This window comes from Hyla sarda, chromosome 1 (assembly GCF_029499605.1).
Source record: "Hyla sarda isolate aHylSar1 chromosome 1, aHylSar1.hap1, whole genome shotgun sequence".
Classification (NCBI taxonomy): Eukaryota; Metazoa; Chordata; class Amphibia; order Anura; family Hylidae; genus Hyla; species Hyla sarda.
Window position 1 is genome coordinate 182,762,371 of NC_079189.1, and position 21,417 is coordinate 182,783,787.

A 21,417-nucleotide genomic window follows, 5' to 3' on the forward strand; every position below is an offset into this window, starting at 1 on the left:
GGGCTCCCGGTGAAAATGTACAGCCCGGAACTACTAACCCTCCCCACCGGGCGGTCCCTGCAGCATAGATGGCCCGGACCAGATCACCCTTCCTTCCCACCGAGGGGAGGTGAGTAGAAAACAAAAGGGGGGGGGGGCGATAGCTGTCTGGGCGTGCTGGGAGTTGTAGTTTTGCAACATCTGGAGTTCCGCAGGTTGAAGACCCCTGATGAAGGGATTGACGGGCGGAGAGTTCACTCGAGTATAAGCCGAGGGGGTGTTTTCAGCACGAAAGATCATGCTGAAAAACTCGGCTTATACTCGAGTATATGTGGTGTCTATATCTATCTATTTATCTATCTATCTGTCTGTCTATCTCATATCTATCTATCTGTCTGTCTATCTCATATCTATCTATATCTATCTATTTAATCTATATCTATCTATCTCATATCTATCTATCTATCTATCTGTTTATCTATCGGAACACATACTCATTATCACCACACACATTAAAGGTTTAGAAAAAAAGTTCACCTACACCACCCTTAATACATTTCCCCCAAGATCACATGGGTGGTACTGGTGGCCTTTGTATTTTGTATCTGCTTTATTACAATACAATAAAAAAATGCTTCAATTGCTCTAATTATTTGGGAAAATTTAGGCCATTAACCCCTTAACCTGTTAAGGACCCAGGGCGTACCTGTACACCCTGAGTCCGCTCCCGATCTATAACCTGGGGCCACGTGGCTAATAGCGCGCGGCATTGGTCGCAAAGTTGAACGCCGCGTCTAAAATGAAAGTGTAACCATGCTCAGGGAGCTGTTCGGGATAGCCGCGGGGAAATCACGGGACAGCTGGAGGGTCCCTACCTGCCTCCTCGCTGTAAGATCGCCGAATGACTGCTCAGTGTCTGAGATCGAGGCATGAGCAGTCAAGCGGCAGAATCATCGATCAGTGTAAATAAAAATAAACATATGTGGTATCGCCACATGCGGAAATGTCCGAATTATAAAAATATATCATTAATTAAACCGCACGGTCAATGGCGTGCGTGCAAAAAAATTCCAAAGTTCAAATTAGTGCATTTTTGGTCACTTTTTATACAATGATCAATAAGTCCTATCAATGCAAAAATTGTACCGCTAAAAATTTCAGATCACGGCGCAAAAAATGAGCCCTCATGCCGCCCCATACACGGAAAAATAAAAAAGTTATAGGGGTGTTATAGGGGTCAGAAGATGACAATTTTAAACGTATACATTTTCCTGCATGTAGTTTTGATTTTTTCCAGAAGTACGACAAAATCAAACCTACACAAGTAGGGTATGATTTTAACCGTATGGACCTACAGAATAAAGAAAAGGTGTCATTTTTACCGAAAAATGTCCTGTGCAGAAACGGAAGCCCCCAAAATTACAAAATGGTGTTTTTTTTTTTCAATTTTGTCTCACACTGATTTTTTTTCCATTTCGCCGTAGATTTTTGGGTAAAATTACTGACGTCATTACAAAGTAGAATTGGTGGCGCAAAAAAAAAAGCCATCATATGGATTTTTAGGTGAAAGATTGAAAGAGTTATGATTTTTTAAAGGTAAGGAGGAAAAAAAGAAAATGCAAAAACGGAAAAACCCCGGGTCCTTAAGGGGTTAAAGCGTATCCGTCAGATCCAACAAAAAAAATTTTTTTTAAATATCACTCAGTACCTAATCCTGACCATGTACATCTAATTTTTATGTGTCTAGCATTTTTATTTTATTTTTATTACACTTTTAATTTAGCTCAATAGTCTGAATTCCTCTAAAAGGGGGAGGGCGGTCTCCAGTCCCTCAGTATGCTGTCTGCTCACATCTCTCCTAGCATTAGCAAAACTACAACTCCCAGCTTGTCCTCACTGACAGTAGCGGGACACAAGCTGACAGTGGGAGGATTTTTCCTCCAGTTGTGAGCCCTGCTCTCACAGCTGTCAATCAAGGAAGTGTGTCCATGACATAGGTGATGATGCATGGACACAGCAGGACTAGTATGTGTCAAGCAGGCAGGGGGCAGTTGTTTGACTGGCTGTTTCAGTATGAAATACTGAAAACTTTCTAATGAAAGCGATTGCAAAACCTATTGGTTTTACATGCTTTACAACATACAAAAGTTTTTGTATCTGACAGTGCCCAATTAACCCCTACAGGACCCATGACGTATCGGTACATCATGAGTCCGCTCCTGTTCTATAACTCGGGGCCATGGCGTGACGCCGCATCCTAGCAGGTCGGGCCTGGGGACCATGGCTGGGACCCATGGCTAATAGCGCACAACACTGATCGCGGTGCCGCATGCTATTAACCCTTTAGACGCGGCGTTCAAAGTTTAACACCGCACCTAAAGTGAAAGTAAATCATTGCTGGGTAGTTCAGGGGGCTGTTTGGGATGTCCGTGGCAAAATCGCGGCATTCCGAACAGCTGTGACACAGCAGGAGGGTCCCCTTACCTACCTCCTGGTGTCCGATCGCCGAATGACTGCTCAGTGCCTGAGTTCCAAGCATGAGCAGTCAAGTTGCACAATCATTGATCAATGGTTTACTATGAGAAACCGTTGATCAATGTAAAAGATCAATGTGTGTAGTTTTTTAGTCCCCTATGGGAGCTGTAACATTGCAAAAAAAAAGGGGGAAAAAAAGTTAATAAAGATCATTTAACCCTTTCCCTAATAAAAGTTTGAATCACCCCCCTTTTCCCATTCAAAAAAAACCCAGTGTAATAAAAAATAAACATATGTGATATTGCCACGTGCGGAAATGTCTGAATTATAAAAATATATAATTAATTAAACCACACGGTCAATGGCGTACGTGCAAAAAAATTCCAAAGTCCAAAATTGTGTATTTTTGGTCACTTTTTATATCATGAAAAAATGAATAAAAAGCGATCAATAAGTCCTATGAATACAAAAATGGTACCGATAAAAAACTTCAGATCACGACGCAAAAAATGAGCCCCATACATGGAAAAATAAAAAAGTTATAGGGGTCAGAAGACGACAATTTTAAACGTATTTACAGAAACGTATTTACAAAATCAAACCTATATAAATAGGGTATCATTTTAATCTTATGGACCTACAGAATAATGATAAGGTGTCACTTTTACCTAAAAATGTACTGTGTAGAAACGGAAGCCCCCAAATTTACAAAATGGTATTTTTTTTCCCAATTTTGTCTCACAGTGATTTTTTTTTTCCGCTTTGCTGTAGATTTTTGGATAAAATGACTGATGTCATTACAAAGTAGAATTGATGGTGCAAAAAATAGGCCACATATGGATTTTTAGTTGCAAAATTGAAAGAGTTATGATTTTTTTAAAGGTAAGGAGGAAAAAAAGAAAATGCAAAAAGGGAAAAACCCCTGGTCCTTGAGGTGTTAAGGACCAAGGGTTTTTAAGTTTTTGCACTTTCATTTTTTCCTCCTTACCTTTAAAAAATCATAACTCTTTCAATTTTGCATCCAATAATCCATATGATGGCTTATTTTTTGCGCCAAAAATTCTACTTTGTAATGACATCAGTCATTTTACCCAAAAATCTACGATCAAACAGGAAATAAAATCATTGTGGACAAAATTGAAGAAAAAACAAAATTTTGTAACTTTTGGGGGCTTCCGTTTCTACGCAGTACATTTTTCGATAAAAATGACATGTTATATTTATTTGGTAGGTCCATACGATTAAAATGATACCCTACTTATATAGATTTGATTTAGTCATACTTCTGGAAAAAATCATAACTACATGAAGGAAAATGGATAAGTGTCACGATGCCGGCTGGCAGGTAGTGGATCCTCTGTGCCAGAGAGGGATTGGCGTGGACCGTGCTAGTGGATCGGTTCTAAGTCACTACTGGTTTTCACCAGAGCCCGCTGCAAAGCGGGATGGTCTTGCTGCTGCGGTAGTGACCAGGTCGTATCCACTAGCAACGGCTCAACCTCTCTGGCTGCTGAAGATAGGCGCGGTACAAGGGAGTAGACAGAAGCAAGGTCGGACGTAGCAGAAGGTCGGGGCAGGCAGCAAGGATCGTAGTCAGGGGCAACGGCAGGAGGTCTGGAACACAGGCTAGGAACATACAAGGAAACGCTTTCACTGGCACGATGGCAACAAGATCCGGCAAGGAAGTGCAGGGGAAGTGAGGTGATATAGGGAAGTGCACAGGTGATAACACTAATTGGAACCACTGCGCCAATCAGCGGCGCAGTGGCCCTTTAAATCGCAAAGACCCGGCGCGCGCGCGCCCTAGGGAGCGGGGCCGCGCGCGCCGGGACAGGACTGACGGAGAGCGAGTCAGGTACGGGAGCCGGGGTGCGCATCGCGAGCGGGCGCTACCCGCATCGCGAATCGCATCCCGGCTGGAGGCGGTATCGCAGCGCCCCGGGTCAGTGGATCTGACCGGAGCGCTGCAGTGAGGAGAGTGTAGCGAGCGCTCCGGGGAGGAGCGGGGACCCGGAGCCCTTGGCGTAACAGTACCCCCCCCTTGGGTCTCCCCCTCTTCTTAGAGCCTGAGAACCTGAGGAGCAGACTTTTGTCTAGGATGTTGTCCTCAGGTTCCCAGGATCTCTCTTCTGGACCACAACCCTCCCAATCCACTAAAAAAAAGGTTTTCCCTCTGACCTTTTTAGATGCCAGAATCTCTTTGACGGAGAAGATGTCCGAGGAGCCGGAAACAGGAGTGGGAGGAACAGATTTGGGAGAGAAACGGTTAATGATAAGTGGTTTAAGAAGAGAAACGTGAAAGGCATTAGGAATACGAAGAGAAGGAGGAAGAAGAAGTTTGTAAGAGACAGGATTAATCTGGCACAAAATTTTGAAAGGACCAAGATAGCGTGGTCCCAACTTATAGCTAGGGACACGGAAGCGGACATATTTAGCGGAGAGCCATACCTTGTCTCCAGGGGAAAAAATGGGAGGAGCTCTTCTTTTCTTATCCGCGAACTTCTTCATGCGTGATGAAGCCTGTAAGAGAGAATTTTGGGTCTCTCTCCATATGATGGAAAGATCACGAGAAATTTCATCCACAGCGGGCAGACCAGAGGGCAAGGGGGTAGGGAGGGGGGGAAGAGGGTGACGGCCGTACACCACGAAAAATGGGGATTTGGAGGAAGATTCAGAGACTCTGAAGTTATACGAGAATTCGGCCCATGGTAGAAGATCTGCCCAGTCATCCTGGCGGGAGGAAACAAAATGTCGTAAATAATCACCCAAGACCTGGTTAATTCTTTCTACTTGTCCATTGGATTGAGGATGATATGCAGAAGAAAAATTTAATTTAATCTTGAGTTGTTTACAGAGAGCCCTCCAGAATTTAGACACGAATTGGACGCCTCTATCCGAGACGATCTGCGTGGGCAACCCGTGAAGACGAAAAATGTGTACAAAAAATTGTTTAGCCAACTGAGGCGCTGAAGGAAGACCAGGAAGAGGGATGAAATGTGCCATTTTGGAGAATCGATCAACGACCACCCAAATAACAGTGTTGCCATGGGATGGGGGTAAGTCAGTAATAAAATCCATACCAATCAGAGACCAAGGCTGTTCGGGGACAGGCAGAGGATGAAGAAAACCAGCGGGCTTCTGGCGAGGAGTCTTATCCCGGGCACAGATAGTGCAGGCTCGCACAAAGTCCACAACATCCGTCTCCAGAGTCGGCCACCAATAGTAGCGAGAGATGAGTTGCACAGATTTCTTGATGCCCGCATGACCTGCGAGATGGGAAGAGTGGCCCCATTTGAGGATTCCGAGGCGTTGGCGTGGAGAAACAAAGGTCTTTCCTGGAGGAGTTTGCCTGATGGAGGCTGGAGAAGTGGAAATCAGGCAGTCAGGAGGAATGATGTGTTGCGGAGAGAGTTCAACTTCAGAAGCATCCGAGGAACGAGAGAGAGCATCGGCCCTAATGTTCTTATCGGCAGGCCGAAAGTGAATTTCAAAATTAAATCGGGCAAAGAACAGAGACCACCTGGCCTGGCGAGGATTCAGCCGTTGGGCAGACTGGAGGTAGGAGAGGTTCTTGTGATCGGTGTAAATAATAACTGGAAATCTTGATCCCTCCAGCAGATGCCTCCATTCCTCAAGTGCTAATTTAATGGCTAGAAGCTCTCGATCCCCGATGGAGTAGTTTCTCTCCACCGGAGAGAAGGTCCTAGAAAAAAAACCACAAGTAACAGCATGCCCGGAAGAATTTTTTTGTAGAAGGACAGCTCCAGCTCCCACAGAGGAGGCATCAACCTCCAATAGGAAGGGTTTAGATGGGTCAGGTCTGGAGAGCACGGGAGCCGAAGAAAAGGCAGACTTGAGTCGTTTAAAGGCGTCTTCCGCTTGAGGAGGCCAAGACTTGGGATCGGCATTTTTTTTGGTTAAAGCCACGATAGGAGCCACAACGGTAGAAAAATGTGGAATAAATTGTCTGTAATAATTGGCGAACCCCAAAAAACGTTGGATAGCACGGAGTCCGGAGGGGCGTGGCCAATCTAAGACGGCAGAGAGTTTGTCTGGATCCATTTGTAGTCCCTGGCCAGAGACCAAGTATCCTAGGAAAGGAAGAGATTGGCATTCAAACAGACATTTCTCTATTTTGGCATAGAGTTGATTGTCACGAAGTCTCTGAAGAACCATACGGACATGCTGGCGGTGTTCTTCTAGATTGGCAGAAAAAATCAGGATATCGTCCAGATATACAACAACACAGGAGTATAAAAGATCACGAAAAATTTCATTAACAAAGTCTTGGAAGACGGCAGGGGCGTTGCACAGGCCAAAGGGCATGACCAGATACTCAAAGTGTCCATCTCTGGTGTTAAATGCCGTTTTCCATTCATCCCCCTCTCTGATGCGGATGAGATTATAAGCACCTCTTAAGTCCAGTTTGGTAAAGATGTGGGCACCTTGGAGGCGATCAAAGAGTTCAGAGATGAGAGGTAGGGGGTAGCGGTTCTTAACCGTGATTTTATTAAGACCGCGGTAGTCAATGCAAGGGCGTAGAGAGCCATCTTTTTTGGACACAAAGAAAAATCCGGCTCCGGCAGGAGAGGAGGATTTACGGATAAAGCCCTTTTTTAAATTTTCCTGGACGTATTCAGACATGGCAAGAGTCTCTGGGGCGGACAGAGGATAAATTCTGCCCCGGGGTGGAGTAGTGCCCGGGAGGAGGTCGATAGGACAATCATAAGGCCTGTGAGGAGGTAGAGTCTCAGCTTGTTTTTTGCAAAAAACATCCGCAAAGTCCATATAGGCCTTAGGGAGACCGGTTACGGGAGGAACCACAGAGTCACGGCAAGGGTTACTGGGAACCGGTTTTAGGCAGTCCTTGGAACAAGAGGGCCCCCAACTCTTGATCTCCCCAGTGGACCAATCCAGGGTTGGGGAGTGAAGTTGAAGCCAGGGAAGTCCAAGGAGAATTTCAGAAGTGCAATTGGGAAGGACCAAAAGTTCAATCCTCTCGTGATGAGGTCCGATGTGCATTAGAAGGGGCTCCGTGCGGAAACGTATGGTACAGTCCAATCTTTCATTGTTTACACAATTGATGTAGAGGGGTCTGGCGAGACTGGTCACCGGGATGTTGAACCTGTTGACGAGAGAGGCCAAAATAAAATTTCCTGCAGATCCGGAGTCCAAGAAGGCCACAGCAGAGAAGGAGAAGGCAGATGCAGACATCCGCACAGGCACAGTAAGACGTGGAGAAGCAGAGTAGACATCAAGGACTGTCTCACCTTTGTGCGGAGTCAGCGTACGTCTTTCCAGGCGGGGAGGACGGATAGGACAATCCTTCAGGAAGTGTTCGGTACTAGCACAGTACAGGCAGAGATTCTCCATGCGGCGTCGTGTCCTCTCTTGAGGTGTCAGACGAGACCGGTCGACCTGCATAGCCTCCACGGCGGGAGGCACAGGAACAGATTGCAGGGGACCAGAGGAGAGAGGAGCCGGGGAGAAGAAACGCCTCGTGCGAACAGAGTCCATATCCTGGCAGAGCTCCTGACGCCTTTCGGAAAAACGCATGTCAATGCGAGTGGCTAGGTGAATGAGTTCATGTAGATTAGCAGGGATTTCTCGTGCGGCCAGAACATCTTTAATGTTGCTGGATAGGCCTTTTTTAAAGGTCGCGCAGAGGGCCTCATTATTCCAGGATAATTCTGAAGCAAGAGTACGGAATTGTACGGCATACTCGCCAACGGAAGAATTACCCTGGACCAGGTTCAACAGGGCAGTCTCAGCAGAAGAGGCTCGGGCAGGTTCCTCAAAGACACTTCGAATTTCCGAGAAGAAGTAGTGTACAGAGGCAGTGACGGGGTCATTGCGGTCCCAGAGCGGTGTGGCCCAAGACAGGGCTTTTCCAGACAGAAGGCTGACTACGAAAGCCACCTTAGACCTTTCAGTGGGAAACTGGTCCGACATCATCTCCAGGTGCAGGGAACATTGGGAAAGAAAGCCACGGCAAAACTTAGAGTCCCCATCAAATTTATCCGGCAAGGATAGTCGTAGACCAGAAGCGGCCACTCGCTGCGGAGGAGATGCAGGAGCTGGCGGAGGAGATGATTGCTGAAGCTGTGGTAGTAACTGCTGAAGCATAACGGTCAGTTGAGACAGCTGTTGGCCTTGTTGCGCTATCTGTTGCGACTGCTGGGCGACCACCGTGGTGAGGTCAGCGACAACTGGCAGAGGAACTTCAGCGGGATCCATGGCCGGATCTACTGTCACGATGCCGGCTGGCAGGTAGTGGATCCTCTGTGCCAGAGAGGGATTGGCGTGGACCGTGCTAGTGGATCGGTTCTAAGTCACTACTGGTTTTCACCAGAGCCCGCCGCAAAGCGGGATGGTCTTGCTGCGGCGGTAGTGACCAGGTCGTATCCACTAGCAACGGCTCAACCTCTCTGGCTGCTGAAGATAGGCGCGGTACAAGGGAGTAGACAGAAGCAAGGTCGGACGTAGCAGAAGGTCGGGGCAGGCAGCAAGGATCGTAGTCAGGGGCAACGGCAGGAGGTCTGGAACACAGGCTAGGAACATACAAGGAAACGCTTTCACTGGCACGATGGCAACAAGATCCGGCAAGGAAGTGCAGGGGAAGTGAGGTGATATAGGGAAGTGCACAGGTGATAACACTAATTGGAACCACTGCGCCAATCAGCGGCGCAGTGGCCCTTTAAATCGCAAAGACCCGGCGCGCGCGCCCTAGGGAGCGGGGCCGCGCGCGCCGGGACAGGACTGACGGAGAGCGAGTCAGGTACGGGAGCCGGGGTGCGCATCGCGAGCGGGCGCTACCCGCATCGCGAATCGCATCCCGGCTGGAGGCGGTATCGCAGCGCCCCGGGTCAGTGGATCTGACCGGAGCGCTGCAGTGAGGAGAGTGTAGCGAGCGCTCCGGGGAGGAGCGGGGACCCGGAGCGCTTGGCGTAACAATAAGTTTTAAATTGTCATATTCTGACCCCTATAACTTTTTAATTTTTTTGCGTACGGGGCAGTATGTGGTCTCATATTTTGCGCCGTGATCTGAACTTTTTAGGGATACCATTTTCGTATTGATCGGACATTTTGATCGCTTTTTATTCATTTTTTTTCATGATCAAAAGTGACCAAAAATACTCTATTTTGGACTTAGGAAATTTTTTTTTGCACGTACGTGTGCTTTAATTAATGATATATTTTTATAATTCGGACATTTAAGCACGCGGTGATACCACATATGTTTATTTTTATTTACACAGTTTTTCAAACTTTTATTAGGGAAGGGTTTAAAAGATCTTTATTAACTTTTTTTAAAACTTTTTTTTGCAATGTTATAGCTCCAATAGGACACTATAACACTGTACACACTGATCTTTTACATTGATCTATGGTTTCTCATAGAAAACCATTGATCGATGATTCTGTCACTTGACTGCTCATGCCTGGATCTCAGGCACTGAGCAGTCATTCAGCGATCGGACACCAGGAGGCAGCTAAGGGGACCCTCCTCGTGTCCTACAGCTGTTCGGGAAACTGTAATTTCACTGTAGCGGTCCCAAACAGCCCACTGAGCTAGCCGGGGGTAGTTTAGTTTCACTTTAGAAGCGGCGATCAACTTTGAATGTTGCGTCTAAAGGGTTAATAGCATGCGGCACCGCGATCAGTGCCGTGCGCTATTAGTCACGGGTCCCGGGTTGTTAGAGGCCGGGCCCGAACCGCTATGACGCAGGGCCACGTTGTAGAAAGGGAATGGACTCAGGGCGTACAGGTATACCCTTGATCCTTAACAGGTTGAAGGTTTTTTTTTCACCATGATCTACTTCATAAACAAACTTCATATGTTGTTAGGTTCCGTGAAAATAAATGTCTGCCTGTAAAAATAATGCAGACACGACCTCATTTCCTTGTCTATGACATTTTTTTTATTCATCTTCCCTTTTCATTTAAAAATCTGTTTGGTGGGCGGAGCTTCTGATTGTCACATGATTTACTCAACTTTATTTCCCAGCAGATGGTGCAGATGCTCATTCATGGGGTGCATTGAGAATGTAATCTTCATAATGGTAATGTCATCTCTTCTCTCCTCACACAGCATACAGGGGGAGATTTATCAGAACTTGTGCAAATAAAATAAAAATCGACCAGTTGTCCATAGCAACCAATCAGATTGCTTCTTTCATTTAAAAAAAATTAAAGAAGTGATCAGATTGGTTGCTATGGGCAACTGGTCAGCATTTCCTCTACACAGGATTTGATAAATCTTCCCCACAGTGTTATTATAGGGAACAATATCTGCCCCTCCTGCCATGTGCATTTAGTGTTAAACTGTAGGGAGATTTATCAAAACCTGTGCAGATGAAAAGTGGACCAGTTACCCTTAGAAACCATCATATCATTTCTCTAACCCTTTAAGGACACAGTCTGTTGGGGCCTTGAGCACACAGTCAATTTCCTTTTTGCATTTTTGTTCTTTCCTCCCTGCCTTTAAAGAGGCATAACTCTTTTTTTTCCCATCCACAGACCCATATGATGGCTTGTTTTTTTACATGACAAATTTTACCCTAAATTAAAAAGAAAACAGCAATTTTGCAAATTTGGGAGGATTAAATTTTCACTTTATGGTAAAACTGACATGTTCTCTTTATTCTGTGGGTCAATGCCACCCATAGAGGTGCATATCGCTTCAGATCAATTTTTTTATGGATTCTGCATGAATGTCACACAAAAAGTAGAAAAAAAGAAGAAAAGAAGGAAAGAGCGCTCCATAGCGTAATACCGCAAGGTAGGGGATCCACAGGTAAAATAGGAAATGCCCTTACCATGAGCGGTTGTGTAAACTCCCACACAACAGTGGTCAGAGTGAGTGAGAGACAAGTCCAGTCTGCAGCCTTCCCATCCAAGCGAGACAATGGCAGGATAAGACTTCAAAGTGTGATGGGATTCAATGGCGCTGAGCAGGAGCAGACACGTCAGGTAAGGTGGAGGATGACTTTATTAAAACAAAGCTACGCGTTTCACCGCAGGTGCCTGATGAAGCCGCACCTGCGGTGAAACGCGTAACATTGTTTTAATAAAGTCATCCTTCACCTTACCTGACGTGTCTGCTCCTGCTCAGCGCCATTGAATCCCATCACACCTTGAAGTCTTATCACACAAAAAATTTGCACACTTCATTGCTTATTTTATTTTTTTCCTCATTGATTAACACCTTCTAACTTATCCAGCCTTCAAAAGAATAAAATGAAAACAACCTATTAATCACTTATTTAATAGTATCATCAAATATTTTATATTACAGTATGTTTTCAATCCATATTTTCAAATAACCAAATCTTTGGTTTTTCCAGGATGACCAACTTCAAAGCTATTTCACTGTATCCTCACTTCATCTCAAAATCTACTAACATCATTACAATACCAGTACAGATATATAACCCCAGCTGGAGATCTTTTACATTTTGGACAATCTTCTATAGTATCTGCATTTAATTTACCCATCTTCTTTGTGGTATAGAATAGCAGAATAACTATAAAGAATTGTGTAATCCTATTTTTATTACTAAAGGCTTTATGAGCTTTCTGAATACTGTGACCTAATACCTTTAACCATTTCATGCTATTACAATTTTTTTTTATCCTGTTCCCTTTTTACATTATCAAATTCTTAAACATATTAAAAGTCATCACCATATTAAAGTTTCCCAAATCATTTCTTATTGTGAACTCCTAAAATAGTCTTTTATGCCTGTTGCCATGATTGTGTGTTTAAATTGGTTACATTTAAATTGTGCAGTGCTTGGGATATTAAATGCCTCACAAAGGGATACAAACTTTTTTCATGTCCCTACTTAAAAATTGACATATATCAATGCAATATGATTTCCTCCGCCAATATATTTACTACACATGCAGCAGAAAAAATAAGTATTGAACACGTCACCATTTCTCTCACTAAATATATTTTCAAAGGTGCTACTGACATGACATTTTCACCAGATGTTGGTAAAACCCCAAGTAATTCATACATAAACCCAGAAATTATGTTATGTGTAATAATGTGAAATGACACAGGAAAAAAGTATTGAATACATGAAGAACGCATGAAAAAAGGCATGGAAAGCCAATAAAACAGCTAAAATCTATCAGTAATTCAAAATCAATCCAGCCCCTTGTCGGTGCAAAATAATATCATCATAAATAGTAAACCAGTCCTCAAAGGATCATGGAGAGTGAAAAATGGATAGATAGATAGATAGATAGATAGATAGATAGAGAGAAAAGGATGATATCCAGTGTGAATGTCACAGTAAAATGTTGTAAATCAGTATTTTGGACCTGAGATATGGCTAATTAAGTATACAATATTTATTATACATAAAATAAAATAAAATGGTAATCCGTAACGGATTACCATTTTATTTTATTTTATGTATAATAAATATTGTATACTTAATTAGCCACATCTCAGGTCCAAAATACTGATTTACAACATTTTACTGTGACATTCACACTGGATATCAGGCAAGGCACTTGCTATGGAAGTAGTAAGATAATAAAAATTACAAATAGATATGATGACAAGTTTTAAATGGAATACAACAGAAATGGAATATAATAAAACCAACTATAAGGAATCAAATGTCTATAATCAAATGCCTCAGTCTCTTATGAAATTCACTCAAGATAAGTGTGGGACAAGTCCCTTAAAGAGCTGCATCTCGGCCTACGGTTAGTGGATTCAATGCAGTTGGAGTACTGGAAGTCCCAGAATGTCCTGATACAGTTGGCCTGTGAGCGTACATCAGGATTGTCAGTCTCTGCGCTCGCTGTGCAGAGATGGACGGTCTGTCTGCTGCTGGCTGCTGTTGGCATGGAGCGATGTCCGACCTGGATGTATATAGTTGTAGCAGGCACAGCAGGTAAAACGCAAGCTAGCAGATGGTATGAGCTGGCAGATGGTGTACAGGCTGGCACGGACCTGCGTCCGGCCTATGGGAAACAGGATGATGGTAGTAGATAACAGAATGGTAGTCTGTAGTAGCTTCCTCGTGTTGGCAGCAAGGTGCATGGTTGAGTGGTACCAAATTAAGGGGTTAGAGCGCTTACAAATTATGGTTGAAGCAAGAGTCATAAGAGGTGGTGGTTATGGAAAGGTAAAACAGGCTAGACGCATTTCAAGGCCAAGGGCCTTTTCCTCTGTAACTTAATAGAGATGACTAGATAGCTCCAAATTCCAGTTTATAAACTGGATTTCAAAGCGCTGTAACCCCCTTAATTTGGTACCACTAAACCACGCACCTTACTGCCGACACGAAGACGCTACTACAGACAATCGTTCAGTTATCTACTCCCATCATCCTGTTTCCCATAGGCCGTCCGTGCAAGCCTGTACACTAGCTGCCAGCTCATACCATCTTCTAGCTTGCGTTTTACCTGCTGTAACTGCTACAACTGTATACACCCAGGTCGGACATCACTCTGTGCCAACAGCAGCCAGCCCGTCCATCTATGCACAGCAAGCGCAGAGACTGACAATCCTGACGTACACTGTATTAGGACATTCTGTACCATATGTACTCGAGTATAAGCTGAGTTTTTCAGCACGATTTGTCGTGCTGAAAACGCCCCCCTCAGCTTATACTCGAGTGAACAAAAATACGCTTCTGGCTTAGCTGTGAAGGGATGGGCCAGGCCATCCATCTTCGGCCATCTATGCTGCAGGGACTGTCCAGTGGGGAGGGTTAGTCATTCCGGGCTGTCCATCTTCACCAGGAGGCCGTCTTCTCCGGTCCGGGCCGGCCCCGAACTAGTGACGTTGCATTGATGCCACCGCGCAGGGACGTTGCTTGTATTTAGGCCCTTTGTAATGATAAGGCCACTGTTAAGCGTATTTGTACACAGGAAAAACGTTTTTTTTTTTCTTTAATACACTGGCAGGTGTATAACGTGTGGTATAACACTGAATTTAGCACAGAGACAGAAAAAAAAGGTGGTATATGGTACGCTATTTGCTTGTATGTAGGCCCTTTGCAATGATAATGCCACTGAAAAAGCGCATTTGTACGCAGGAAAAACTTTTTTTTTCTTTAATACACCGGCAGGTGTATAACATGTGGTATAACACTGAATTTAGCACAGAGACAGAGTAACAGGTGAAAAATGGTAAAAAGGCACTAAAGTCCACACTCTGGGTCTGAACAGCAGCAGGACCCAACAGTGCAGCACCACAAAAAAAAATCCAGGGATTAAACCCTAAATTGCACTCTCACACAATTCTGAGCAGCAGAAGATTTGTGGAGCAAATTAAAATAAACTTAATTGGGCTGAACAATGAGAAGATAAGATGCTTCAGAAAGTTCAGGCAACTTGGAGATCTGTATGAGGCAGCTGACAGCTATCTGCCCCTCTCTGCTGCAATGCTCAATAACGTGAATAGGAGGTTTAGCTATCAATGATCCTTCTCAGTGTAACAGCAAAGCACTCTGCACTCCTGCCTTTCCCTAATGCTGATGTGACTAGCAGTTGCAGTGTAACGCTGTGGTATGAGCTATTCACACACACACACAGTCCCGTCCTCTCCATCTGAGTGCATAGATGAAATGGAGAGAGGCAAGATGGCCGCTGATTATATAGGGGCTTTGACATAACAGGGGTCAGTGAACTCTGATAGGCTGCATCTCACATGTGATTCAGGGTCAGCCCGCCTACCTTCATTCCCGACGCTGTTTCCCGCCCTCCCATAATCCCCTGCCCCATGTACTCACATGTAGATCCGCCATCTTAGCTCTACAATAGCCTGGAACGCTGTAAAATGGAGTTTAATGAAGCGATCCGTGCGATAGAATCGCGACGATATTCGTATTCGTTGCGAACCGAATTTTTCATGAAATTCGTAACAAATTCGGGTTCGTCAAGTTCGATTCGCTCATCTCTAATTTTTACAGCGGTAGAATTATTTCCTTGTTGTGGGCATCTATGCCCCTATTGATGCACCCCTTGATTTTATTTGCCTTTTTATTTTCAGCAGCTGCCCGACACTGGTCACTACAGCTAAATTTACTGTTAACTAAAACTCCCAAGTCCATTGCTTTGCTTTCTGTTTAATGTTTTTACATACTTTTGTCCTTATTCATTGGTACTGATTGTATCCCTGGAGTTTTTTCATACCTCTCCATGGTTTCCAGATCCTTATTATTCCCCAATTTTGGTGTTTAGTTTTTTATAGTGCTGCCGACCCATTACTTTTTCTAGCCTATGTGTTTAGCTCACTGGCTACTGTAGCTGGTTCAGAAATACTATTCAATTCAGGTATATGAAGGAATGAGCCTTGAGCCGAGCCGGATAAATCCTTACATTCAGGTTGAATCCGGGTTCGCTCATAATAATAATAATGATATAACTTCTTCACAGTCCTCCCCCCTTCTCACTCCCCTGTGTGTATATGAAATGGAAATGGTGATGTAAGAGAAAACACCACACTGAAGATGAAAGAACTACACAACTTCCTGTCAGGTGAATCATGCACAAGCACACTGAAACCAGTACAATATGTGTTGACACTATTGTGACTTACATGTCTTGGGGATTTATTTAAACCAGAATAACCCTTCAACTATAATGGAGCAACGCCTTTCTTATTTCAGCCCCTTCATATTACCATGCTGTTTCAGAAAGAAGGTCTCATTCTTTGTTCTTGTAATAGAACTGTTTTATAGTTCTTCCTCACAAATGGAAATACATGCTGTATAGTATACAGCAGGATGTTTTTTTTCTTTCTTTGAGCATTTATTTACCGTATACGTTTTCCTCCTTTTCATGACATATATGTTAACTGTAAATACATTGACGCAGTAAACCTAGCCTGAACATTTGCACAGTGCTGCTGAATTTTTTTGTGTGATTTCATTTGCACTTACTTATTTTTATTCTTAACTTTCCATTGGTGCTGCATCGCTTCAAGCTAAAAACTATGTTCAGTTTGTTGCATCCTAACTTTAAAGTCTATGTAATGCCATGTTTGGGAAACACTTTTCCGGTAAGTGAAAGAATGCTATTCCACATACCCACATACCCCCGGCATAGGCTTTGAATGCATACAGCCCTTTACAAAGCCTGTATGGCACTTCATCAAGCCATATTTCATATTAGACAACCCTGCAAACCTGTACTACCTTACAGAACTCATATTCACACCCCTGCTGTGTGCATAAGCCTTTAGGCAAACAATCTGTAAAATAACTACAACAGCATTGCAAGCATAATCATTTTTTTCAGTGTAGTTATAGAAGAATTGCTGGACAATCTGTCCCAACTATCCAGTTATAATTGAAAATCTTGAAGTGGACTATGTTATTTGATATGTTATTTGAAGTGTCACTTGTGTAATTTTTCACATCTTCTTTATTCATGGATTTGGTTTTTGAAATCTTTACAGCTGCTCAGAACATAATACATGTCTTACATCATCCTTTTACCAGGAGGACATATAGGCATATTTCATGAGGGGGGGAGGGGTAATTCTGTGACCAGAAGATGGACATGAACAAACAAAAACTAGGCTTGTCACCTCATTCATCTGTTCATTTTATCACATTTTATTCTGCTTAAACTATCATCCAGCTGTTGTATTGTCAAAGCTGCTGCTAACAGTTGTATTAAGTGGTGAGATCCCAAAGTAATAGATATGTATAAGCAATATAAAAAAAGTAGGTATTGGTATGAGTAGGGTAGACAATTAAACTTATTTTTTTGGATGCCCTGGGATCTGTAGAACCAGGGCCCACACAGTGCACAGACCTTTAGCGATGGAATCCACCTTAGGATTTTCTGAACTAGTACCCGAATAAAGTAGCAGGGGTGAAATTAATAAATATAATAAAATAGAGACACACCAGTGGAAGCATTGCCATGGTTGTTAATGGTGAACTCTATCAATGCATAATATAAAACCCAATCAAATCAAATAATACAAGCAAATCAACTTACATTAACAAAATCTAAAAGTCTACTTTTTCATTATTATGTTTTCAACTTCTAACCCCTTAACCCTTCAAGCACATTTTCACCTTAGAGGGGTACTCCCGTGGAAAACTTTTTTTTTTTTTAATCAACTGGTGCCAGAAAGTTAAACAGATTTACAAATCAATGCTTGCAGTGAGAAACAGTGTTCGGCACAGCCAACCGTGCAGCCTGATGTTCGCTCTTAGTGGAACAGGTGTGTATGTATGCCACTGCTTGTGGGGTGCTCGGCCGGGACAGAGTCATGAATCAAACATGTAAGGGAGCATGGAAAATAAGCGGCACTCACCACAGACAGCTAGCGACAACTTCTTTATTTCTTAGGCGTGCAGTTAAGACATACCGGTGCAGGGAGACAGGGACGCCGGGGAATCCGGCTGACTGGTCACAGCCGTATCGTGCTTCCGCACTTCGTCAGACCAAGTGCGAAGTGTGGAAGCACGATACGGCTGTGACCAGTCAGCCGGATTCCCCGGCATCCCTGTCTCCCTGCACCTGTATGTCTTAACTGCACGCCTAAGAAATAAAGAAGTTGTCGCTAGCTGTCCGTGGTGCCGCTTATTTTCCATGCTCTCTTACATGTTAGATTTACATATCACTTCTATTAAAAAATCTTAATCCTTCCAGTACTTTTTAGGGGCTGTATACTAAAGAGAAATACATAAAAGAAATGCATTTCCTGTAATATCCTGACCACAGTGCTCTCTGCTGACCTCTGCTGTCCATTTTAGGAATTGTCCAGAGCAGCATATGTTTGCTATGAGGATTTTCTTCTGTTCTGGACAGTTCCTAAAATGTACAGCAGAGGTCAGCAGAGAGCACTGTGGTCAGGACATCACAGGAAATGCATTTCTTTTTTTGTATTTCTCTTTAGTATACAGCGCCTAAAAAATACTGGAAGGGTTAAGATTTTTTAATAGAAGTGATTTACAAATCTGTTTAACTTTCTTGCACCAGTTGATTTAAATAAAAAAGGTTTCCACGGGAGTACCCCTTTAACCCCTTCCCGCTATTGGATGTATGCATACATCCAGGTGAACTACACGTTCGCGCAAATGGATGTATGCATACGTCCAAGAGATCTCCTGCTCTGCCGCGGGAAGCGCAGGAGATCGCTGGCGGTACTCAGCTGTCAATCACAGCCGGAGTCCCACTGCAGCTGCCGGGGCTGCGATTGCGCCAGTCCCGGCAGCATTAACCCCATAGATGCCGTGATCAGTTCTGATCACGGCATCTATGGTGTTTGCAGAGGGAGCGCCCTCCCCCTGCCCACCAACGGCGGTGCCGCGATAAAATAAGGGGGATCGGGGGTGTCCAAGACACCCTCGATCCCCCTGAAGAGATAGGAGTGAGGTGGCAGGGGTGCCACCCCCTCCTATCCCTGCTATTGATCGGCGGAGCGACCGACCAATAGCAGACTGGGGGTGGGGGTGGGGTTAAAGTTCGGTTCCCCCCGCTATGCCCACCCATCGGTGTCCGGGCACAGCGGGGGAAACCGTGTAGTAGCAGCGGCGGCGATCACTTACCCGGTGGCGGAGCTCCAGATGACGGCGGTGGCTGTGATCATGGTGGCAGTGGAGGTGAGTATGGCGGCGGCGTGTCCTGGAGTCTGTTGCCTAGCAACATCTGCAGGGTGACAGTTTGGAGAGTGGTCTCTAAACTGTGGCCCTCCAGATGTTGCAAAACTACAACTCCCACCATGGCTTGACAGCTGTTTGCTGTGTTGGCATGCTGGGGTTTGTATTTTTGCAAGATGGGGTTCAGACTAGAGATCACTGACAGTGGTCTCTAAACTGTAGCCCTCCAGATGTTACAAAACTACAACTCCCAGCATGCCCAGACAGCAGTTTGCTGTCTTAGCATGCTGAGATTTGTAGTTTTGCAACATCTGGAGGGCCACAGTTTAGAGACCACTGTCAGTGATCTCCAGCCTGAACCCCTCTAAATCTTGAAAAACTACAACTCCCAGCATTCAGGAACAGCAAAAGGCTGTCTCGGAATGCTGGGAGTTGTACTTGCGTGCCTCCAGCTGTTGCATAACTACATCTCCCAGCATTCCCTTTGGCAATCAGTACATGCTGAGAGTTGTAGTTCTGCAACAGTTGGAGGCACACTGGTTGGGAAATACCGAGTTAGGTAATAGGTTCTATTACCTAACTCAGTATTTTCCAACCAGTGTGCCTCCAGCTGTTGCAAAACTACAACTCCCAGCATGCACGTTCTGTCAGTGCATACTGGGAGTTGTAGTTTTGCCCCCCCCTCCCATGTGAATGTACAGGTTACATTAACACTGGCGGCGGATTACAGTGAGTTCCCCGCTTCAAGTTTGAGCTGCGGCAAATTTTCCGCCGCAGCTCAAACTCCTAGCGGAAGACTCAGTGTAATCCGCCGCCAGGGTGAATGCAGCCTAAAAACAATACACTACACTACACTAACACAAAATAAAGAGTAAAACACTACATATACACACATACACTGCCCCCCCTCCCCCCCAATAAAAATGAAAAATGTATCCTACAGCAGTGTTTCCAAAACGGAGGCTCCAGGTGTTGCAAAACTAAAATTCCCAGCATTTCCGGACAGCCATTGACTGTCCAAGCATGCTGGGAGTTTTGGAGGCACCCTGTTTGGGAATCACTGGCTTAGAATACCCCTATGTCCACCCCTATGCAAATCCCTAATTTAGGCCTCAAATGCGCATGGCGCTCTCACTTTGGAGCCCTGTCGTATTTCAAGGCAACAGTTTAGGGCCACATATGGGGTATCGCCGTACTCGGGAGAAATTGCCTAACAAATTTTGGGGGGCTTTTTCTCCTTTTACCCCTTATGAAAAGGTAAAGTTGGGGTCTACACCAGCATGTTAGTGTAAAAAAAAACATTTTTGTACACTAACATACTGGTGTTGCCCCATACTTTTAAATTTCACAAGTGGTAAAAGAAAAAAAGCCCCCAAAATTTGTAACACAATTTCTCCTGAGTACGGAGATACCCCATATGTGGGTGCAAAGTGCTCTGCGGGCGCACAACAAGGCTCAGAAGGGAGAGTGCACCATGTACATTTGAGGTCTAAATTGGTGATTTGCACAGGGGTGGCTGATTTTACAGCGGTTCTGACAATGAATACCCACATGTGACCCCATTTTGGAAACTACACCCCTCATGGAATGTGACAAGAGGTATAGTGAGCATTTACACTCCACAGGTGTCTGACAGATATTTGAAACAGGGGTCTGTGAAAATGAAAAATAAAATTTTTAATTTACACAGCCTACTGTTCCAAAGATCTGTCAAATGCCAGTGGGGTGTAAATTCTCACTGCACCCCTAATTACATTCCGTGAGGGGTGTAGTTTTAAAAATGGGGTCACATGTGGGGGGGTCCACTGTTCTATCACCACGGAGGCTTTGTAAATGCACATGGCCAAATTCTCTCTCCAAAAGCTCAATGATGCTCCTTCTCTTCTGAGCATTGTAGTTCGCCCTCAGTGCACTTCACGTCCACTTATGGGGTATTTCCATCCTCAGAAGAGATGGGGTTACAAATTTTGGGGGGTATTTTCTGCTATTATCCCTTGTAAAAATGTAACATTTTGGGGAAAACAAGCATTTTAGTGTAAAAAAAAAATTTTTTTTTTTACATATGCAAAAGTCGTGAAACACCTGTGGGGTATTAAGGCTCACTTAATTTCTTGTTACGTTCCTCAAGGGGTCTAGTTTCCAAAATGGTATGCCATGTGTTTCTTTTGCTGTTTTGGCACCATAGGGGCTTCCTAAATGCAACATGCCCCCCAAAAACCATTTCAGAAAAACGTACTCTCCAAAATTCCCTTATCGCTCCTTCACTTCTGAGCTCTCTACTGCACCCGCAGAACAATTTACATAGACATATGAGGTATGTGCTTACTCGAGAGAAATTGGGCTACAAACTCAAGTATAAATTTTATCC